We start from the raw sequence: 7,506 nt of genomic DNA, 5'->3' as shown, positions 1-7,506 counted from the left end.
CCTAGATGGACAAGTGGGGCTTAGCTAGGCCCCCAGCACCCGTCACTCGGCATTCACGTGCCTGCTGTTTACCGAGTACTCCGTTGGACACTGGCATTCTCCAGCCTGGATTTGCCTCCTCCGTATCCCTAAGGGCCTGGGACAGAGGCACGCATTCGGATTACACTCAGGACCCGGGACAGAAAAACTGAAGGTGCGGATACTTATCTGCCCTTTCCCTCCATCAAGACCCGTGCCCTTTCAACCTGGCACATCACAGAAGTGATTTGCTTATTTTAGTGAGAAAAACAACATAGTGCTGGGGGTAGAAACATGGCCACTGATGAACCAGGTCACCCAACAGCCAAGGTTTCTTCCGTCCACCTGAAGCCATCGATGCAGTTAGACTTAATGTTTCCAGCATCTCTGTCACCCCTGCAGCTAGAGCAGGTCTGAAGAGTGTATGTACGTGGGGGCCGGGGCAGGGGCGGGAGTGGGGGGTGGATAGGGACACAAGCAAGATCCTGAAGCTTCTTCCATCCCTCTAAGCCGGGCTGGGTTCTCCAGGGACCAGAGGTGACTCCAAGCTGTGAGCCCAACAGCCCTAGACTATGATCTGGAATAGACGGAAGAAACGGCTTCCAGAGAATGAAAGCGTTGGACACTCAAAAAAAAAAAATAAAAAAAGTGTATGAGAAAGACTATACTTTCAGGAATCATTTCTATAGTTTGTTACTATAGAAGTTTCTCTGATCGTGTAAAGTACAGAATACAGAATTTTTATATAAGAGATAATATGAATTAGCTTTAAAAAGGAAAGTTCTGTTCTGTATATTTTGTTATCTTTTAAAGAATATTGGAAGAATTAAACGGGGGAAGTATACTAGAATGGTATATATCCTCAAAATTATTTCAGATTTAGTATCAAAATTATTTTTTTTTAAATGGAGATTGGTACTCTAAACTGCTTTACAGTCCTATTTCTCTCCTGTCTCCCCTCTTACCTCCATAGCAGTGAAAGAAGATGTTTTTGGGGAAAGTGGTCACAATTCCAGTTCCTCTTCCTTCTGAGGTGTCCCCAGAAGCCAATTTCCAAACCTCGCCCATGGTAGGGGCCACAGCAGCTTATAGGCAGCCTCTAGCATCAACACTGTTAGGAAGAGCGCTAGGAAGATAAAGAAGGCCTTATCTAAAGCCCGAAGAAAAGGACCCCTTGGAGGAGTGGGACCCTGGGCAAATGCCAGGAAAATATCTTCCTCATCCATATCACCTTCCTCCTCTGCCATCCTGACCCTCAGTCTGACAGCTGTCTGGGTCAATTGCATGAAGCCCTTGCTCAGCACTGCTAGGATTAAGGGGCATGGCGCCAGATGATTCCTGCACCAGCCTTGACCCTAATTCCCCCATCCAAGAGAGAGAAAGGATAGAGTCTGTGGTGCAATAATTTAATCATCCTATATAAATAATCTGGACTAAATGATCCCTAAAATCTTTTCCATCTTTACCATCCTACATGCCTGTGATTTGTAATCAGAAGACCATTACAGAGATAGGCAAACTGGAGTAAGAGGCAGTCCCATGGTCCAAGTCAATCTAGCTCTCTAAACTCTTAAGCTTAAGGTTTTAGAATTCCATAAAGAGTGAGCAAGTGGGCCTAGAGTGAGCCACTGTTAAGCAAGTATATATGTGGGTCCACAATTCCACCCAGCTTGAAGCTCTTCCCGAGGGGCTTGGAGAAGAGTAGCTATGGCTAGAGTCCTAGCAGAATGCTTGATCATGCACTTGCTACATGTTTTCTATCCCTTCACTCATCTTAATAGGGAGCTCTGGTGGTTGACGTGTAAGGACATGTGCTACCAACCCATAGACATAGTTGTAACTAGGGGTGGGAAGGAGCGTTGAAAGGCAATCTCTTATGCTAAAATTTACTGCTTCCAAAAACCAGCTGGAGGGTCAGCTGAATCAGTTCTGACTCAAATACCACATGAAAACCTCTTAATAACTGTCTGTTATCTACTTATTTCTTTTTACTCTCTTCTCCTTCCCTTCCCATCATCATGATAATTCAAGAATGATTCTACTAGGTGTAAACATTTCTTAAGCTTTTATGTAATAGTGATCTTACACAATATTTGTCCTTTTGTGACTGATTTATTCCGGTCTGCATAACGATCTCCAGAATCATCCAAGTTATGCAGTGTTTTGCAAATTCCTTGTTTTATGTTGTATAGTGATCCACTGTGTGAATGTGCTACAGTTTCTTTATCCATTTGTCTGTTGATGGACAGTTTCTTTATCCCTTTGTCTGTTTCTGTCTCTTTGCTATTATGAATAATGCTGCAATGAATATGAGTGTGTTTCTATCTATTCTTGTCACAGCTCTTATTTCTTTGGGACATATACCTACTAGGATTGCTGGATCAAATGGTACTTTCTAATTTTCTATGGAAGCATCAAACTGTTTTTCATAGTGGTTGTACTATTTTACAGTACCATCAGCAGTGTATAAATGTTTCAGTCTCTCCATTCCATCACCAGCATTCATTGTTTACTATCTTATGAAACTTTACTATTGTTGCTAGGGTAAAATGATATCTAATTATTGAAGAGATTGAGATTGTTAATAGTTTCCTTTTGCTTGGCTCCACAATCAACACTCTTGGTACGAGCTGCCAGGAAGTGAAAAGATGAATTGCATTGGGAAAGTCTGCTGTCAAGGACCTCTCCAAAGTACTGAAGAGGAACGACGTCAGTCTGGAGAATAAGATGTGCCTGATCCAGGCTGTAGTCTTTGCAATTACTTGCCATGTGTCAGAAAGATGGACAATGACTACAGGTGATAGGATAATTAAATCCTTTGAGCTGTAGTGCTGGAGAAGAGTACTGAATATACCTTGGACTACTAAAACAAACAGGTTTGTCCGACAGAATGTGAAACCAGGCTGCTACTTGGAGGCAAGGATTCTGAAGTCTGACATATTTTGGACATATTGCAAGGAGGGACTAATCCTTGGAAAGGGATATCATGCTGGGGAGGGTAGAGGGACTGTGCAAGAGAGGAAGACCCTCAATGAGATGGACTGATTCAGTCACTGGGGTAGTAGGAGTAGGAGTGTCAGAGACAGTAAGGTTGGCACAAGATTGAGGAGGATTTAGAGCTGTTGTACATAGGGTCACTATGAGTCACAAGTGACTTGACAGCACACAACAACAAAAGTTATTGTTTTAATGCAGTTAAAGATCTTGATTTTGTCTTCATGTGTTTGTTGAGTATCTGAGTATCTTCTTTGGTGAGGAGATGCCATTTTTACACTTATATGCATTACTATATTGTTCTGTGGTACACTGAAATAGAAGATTTTTGGGTTTGGGGTGGGTTGGGATTTGTTGGTGTTGGTGTGTTGTTGTTTTTTAATTATAAAGTGCTATTCTTCTTTTTCCCCCCTATTCTGCTTCTTTATGCTAATGAGAAACCTATACTTGTACCAAGAGGCAGCCATCAGAACAAAGCAAGAAAACACTGCATGGTTCAAAATTGGGAAGGGCATGTGCCAGGGATGTGTCCTGTCTCCATACCTTTTCAACCTGTATGCAGAACAGATTATCTGGGAGGCTGGGCTCTATGAGGAGGAATGTGGGGTCAAGATTGGTGGAAGATCTATCAACAATCTGCGTTATGCAGATGACACAACCCTGTTTGCTGAAACTGAGGAGGACCTGAAGCGCTTGCTGCAGAGGGTCAAGGACTGCAGCCTCCAATATGGATTGAGGCTCAATATCAAGAAGACAAAGATTCTCACCACTGGACCAATTGGCATCATCAGGATGGATGATGAAGAGATTGAGATTGTACACAGCTTTGGTTTGCTTGGCTCCACAGTCAACACTCTTGGCACCAGTAGCCAGGAAATGAAAAGACATATTGCGATGGGAGAGTCTGCTGTTAGGGACCTCTCCAAAGTACTGGAGAGCAATGGTGTCTCTCTGGAGACTAAGGTGTGTCTGATACAGGCCATGGTCTTTGCAATCACTTGTTTGTTATGCATCAGAGAATTGGACAATGACCAAGGAGGATAGAAGGAGAATTGATGCCTTTGAGCTGTGGTGCTGGAGAAGAGTATTGAGGGTGCCATGGCCTGCTAGGAAAACAAACAGATTATCCTGGAAAAAAGGGTCAAACAGGCAGCTCCTTGGAGGCAAGGATTCTGAGGCTCTGTCTAAAATACTTTGGACATGTTATAAGGAGGGACCGGTCCTTGGAGAGGGACATCATGCTTGGAAGGGTGGAGGGACAGCACAGAAGGGGAAGGCCCTCTATGAGGTGGATTGATTCAGTGGCTGGGGCAATTGGGATGGGTGTATCAGACATGGTGCGATTGGCACCGGACAGAGTGGAGTTTAGGGCTGTTGTACATAGGGTCGCTATGAGTCGCAAGCGACTCGACGGCACATAACAACAACAACATTCTGCTTCTTAAGAAAAAGATCTCCTGCTGTGTGGTTGACAGTTTTGGAAATGAAATAGAAAGTCAACTATGAATTGGTTCCCACAACAAATGCTCAGCTTTCTAGAACCATTTCTCATAGTGGGGGGTGTTTTTTAGGAGTAAAGGAGAGTTTGATGTTTGCACAGCTATGATTGGATAAGTGGAGTTCACCTTCTGCTTCTGCACAACTTAAAGATGGATTTAAAGGAGTTTAGGGGTTGGTAGCAAGACTTATTATGGGATGTTGGTGTATGCACAGGTCCTCTGGTCTCTCGTCTCCTACTTTCTCTGAATAACTATCTTGGTCACTACCCCATCAGGTTACTGCCACGTGTGTTTGTTTCATCCAATCTTATTTGTCTTTTGAAAAACAAATTATTTCTTTTTATTGTGATTTTAATGAAAGTTTATAGAAAACTTAGATTTCTATTCATTCATTGTACTACACTTTCACATGTTCATAGGGTTGCACCAACGATCTGATGGTAATGAATTCTGAAAGCTTTTGATTGTCTGAAGATATCTTTGTTTCACCTTCATATTTGAAAGATATTTTCACTGGGTGTAGAATTCTGACTTAACAACTACCCTTTACCCTCCCCTTCCCCAAGTGCTCCATTGTCTTTTGGCTTGCATAATTTCTAATGAGAACTCTGGTATAATTTTTATAGTTGCTTCTGTAGTTATTTTACTTTTTAGTTCACGTGAAGATTTATCTTTGCTTCTCAGTTGTTCGGCTTAAATGCATCCAGGTGGGGTTTTCCTTATATTTATAGTCTTTGTGGAATTTTCTGTGCTTCTTGGATCTATGGTTTTGTGTTGTTTTTTTTTTAATTCTGAAAAATTCCCAGCAGTTACTTATTAAAGTGTTTCATCTATCCAGTTCTCTATTTATTGTTGTTGTTAGGTGCCATCAAGTTGAGTATGACCCATAGCAACCCTATGAACAATAGATCTGAATGCTGTTCTATCCTGTGCCATCCTCACACTAGGTACTGACACATTAGAGCCCATTGTGTTAGTCATCATGTCAGTCCATCTGGTTGAATCTTCCTCTCCTTCACTGACCTTCTGCCTTTCCAAGCATAATGTCCCTGTCCAAGGAATAGCTCCACCTAGCAACATGCCCAAAGAATGTGAAGCAAAGCTTTATCATCTTTGCCTCAAAGGAACATTCTGGCCACACTTTCTCCAAGACATATTTGTTTGTTCTTTTGTCAGTCCATGAGATGTTCAGTACTCCTCTCCAAAATCATAGCTCAAAGGCATCAATTCTTATTCTGTCATCCTTTTGTCATTGTCCAGCTCTCAGATACATAGCAAATGAATCAGACACACACCCTAGTCCTGAAACTGACATCATTACTCCTCAATAGTTTGGAGAGGTCTCTATCTGCAGACATTCCCAGTGCAATATGTCTTCAGATTTCTCTGTGTTTTATTTTTGTCCAGTCTACTGATGAGCCAATTGAAGGAATTCTTCAACCCTGATACTGCAATTTAAAAACTCGTTATTTTTATTTGCATGTATGTTTATAAATCATGTTGTTTTTTTTAAACATTCATATATATTTTCTTTTATAACATTAATTGCCATTAATTAATGTAATTATTTAATTATAAAATGTCTCAACCTCTTATTGTGTAGCACCTTTCTCTTCACCCATCTGGTATCATATTATCATTTTTAGCACTTCTGCTTGATTTTACTAATAGTTTCTATCTCTCTTCTGGAATTCCTCTCTGTAACATGTATGTTCAGTTGACCTTTTCTCCTAAATCAATTATTTTAAAGCTCTGTCTGAGAATTCCAAGGTTTACACCATCTCTTTTTTATGGTTACTTGACAGTGGATTGTTTTACATGCTGTGAGTATGCCTAGTAATTTTTTTTTTTATTAAATGACAGACATTTTAAGAAAACTATCAGATATTAAAAGAAATAGTATTTGTACCTCTGAGGCCATTATGGGGTGGGGAGTGGCTGGCAGTTTGAGACAATGTGGGCAAGAAGATAAGCTTAATTTGAGTTCTGTTGTTGTTAACTTTACATCCAGTCACTTTGTTGATGTGGTTGATTGCTGTCCAGTTGAGCATGACTCATAGCGACCCTATGAACAAAAGACCTGAAACTGTGGGAAGCCGAATATCAAATTTAATATTAATAATAAACCAAATGCTATATCAGGATATGAGGGAGGCTTAATACAAGCTAGAATCCGCCCTGTGGCACTAAGTCATTCGCTGAGTCAACATTGTTCTTAGTTTGTATTTACTGAATCCATCCTTGATATAAGCATAAAGTAAACAATAGAGAGGAACTTGGCCTTATCTGCAAAACACTTCCCCATGATCCCTTGTTTTTGATTTGTACTCCCTTATGATTTTCCTTTGTTTACCTTCCCTATGATTCTCAATAAATACTCAGAGAGACATGGCTTGAGGCCTTCAGTCATGGGAACTGCTGGCCCCCTGTTTTTTATCCTCTGTTCTATCTCATTCTTGGTATTTTGTCTTATTATTAATAATCACAAAAATATTTTTACCCTCAGTCTGCAACATCCTGGCGCCTGAACAGGGACAAGGTGCTGGTTTCTCTTTGGATAAGGCGGTGGTCTCTCTTTCTTTCTCTCTTTTTCGAGAAGACATCAGGAACCGAAAGGGAATCCGCTCAGGCTAAGTGAAACATTTGGGAAAATTAAAGACAGGATCATAAGAAAATCCCCACTCCTTGGAAGTCAAGGATAGAAAAATTTCATGAGGATTCTCTCACCCCCCGAAGGACAAAGTCAAGGGACGAATTAGAAAATATTGCATGGGACGCTCTCCACCCTCTGTCTGAAGTGAACTGCTTAAAAGGTCAGAGGTAGAAGTGAAAAAAGGAGTCATGGAGGGGAGCTCTGGTGGCCTAGTGGTAAGGAGCTGCAACTACAATCCCAGAGGCACATGGTTCGAATCCACCAGATGCTCTGCCGGGGAAGGAGGGACAATCTCCTCCTGTACCAGTCAGATCTGATTTAACGGTACACTCACACAAAAAC

This window comes from Elephantulus edwardii, unplaced genomic scaffold (genome assembly GCF_000299155.1).
Source record: "Elephantulus edwardii isolate Elephantulus edwardi_28Jun2011 unplaced genomic scaffold, EleEdw1.0 scaffold00017, whole genome shotgun sequence".
In the NCBI taxonomy this organism is placed as follows: domain Eukaryota; kingdom Metazoa; phylum Chordata; class Mammalia; order Macroscelidea; family Macroscelididae; genus Elephantulus; species Elephantulus edwardii.
This window is presented reverse-complemented; position numbering follows the sequence as displayed.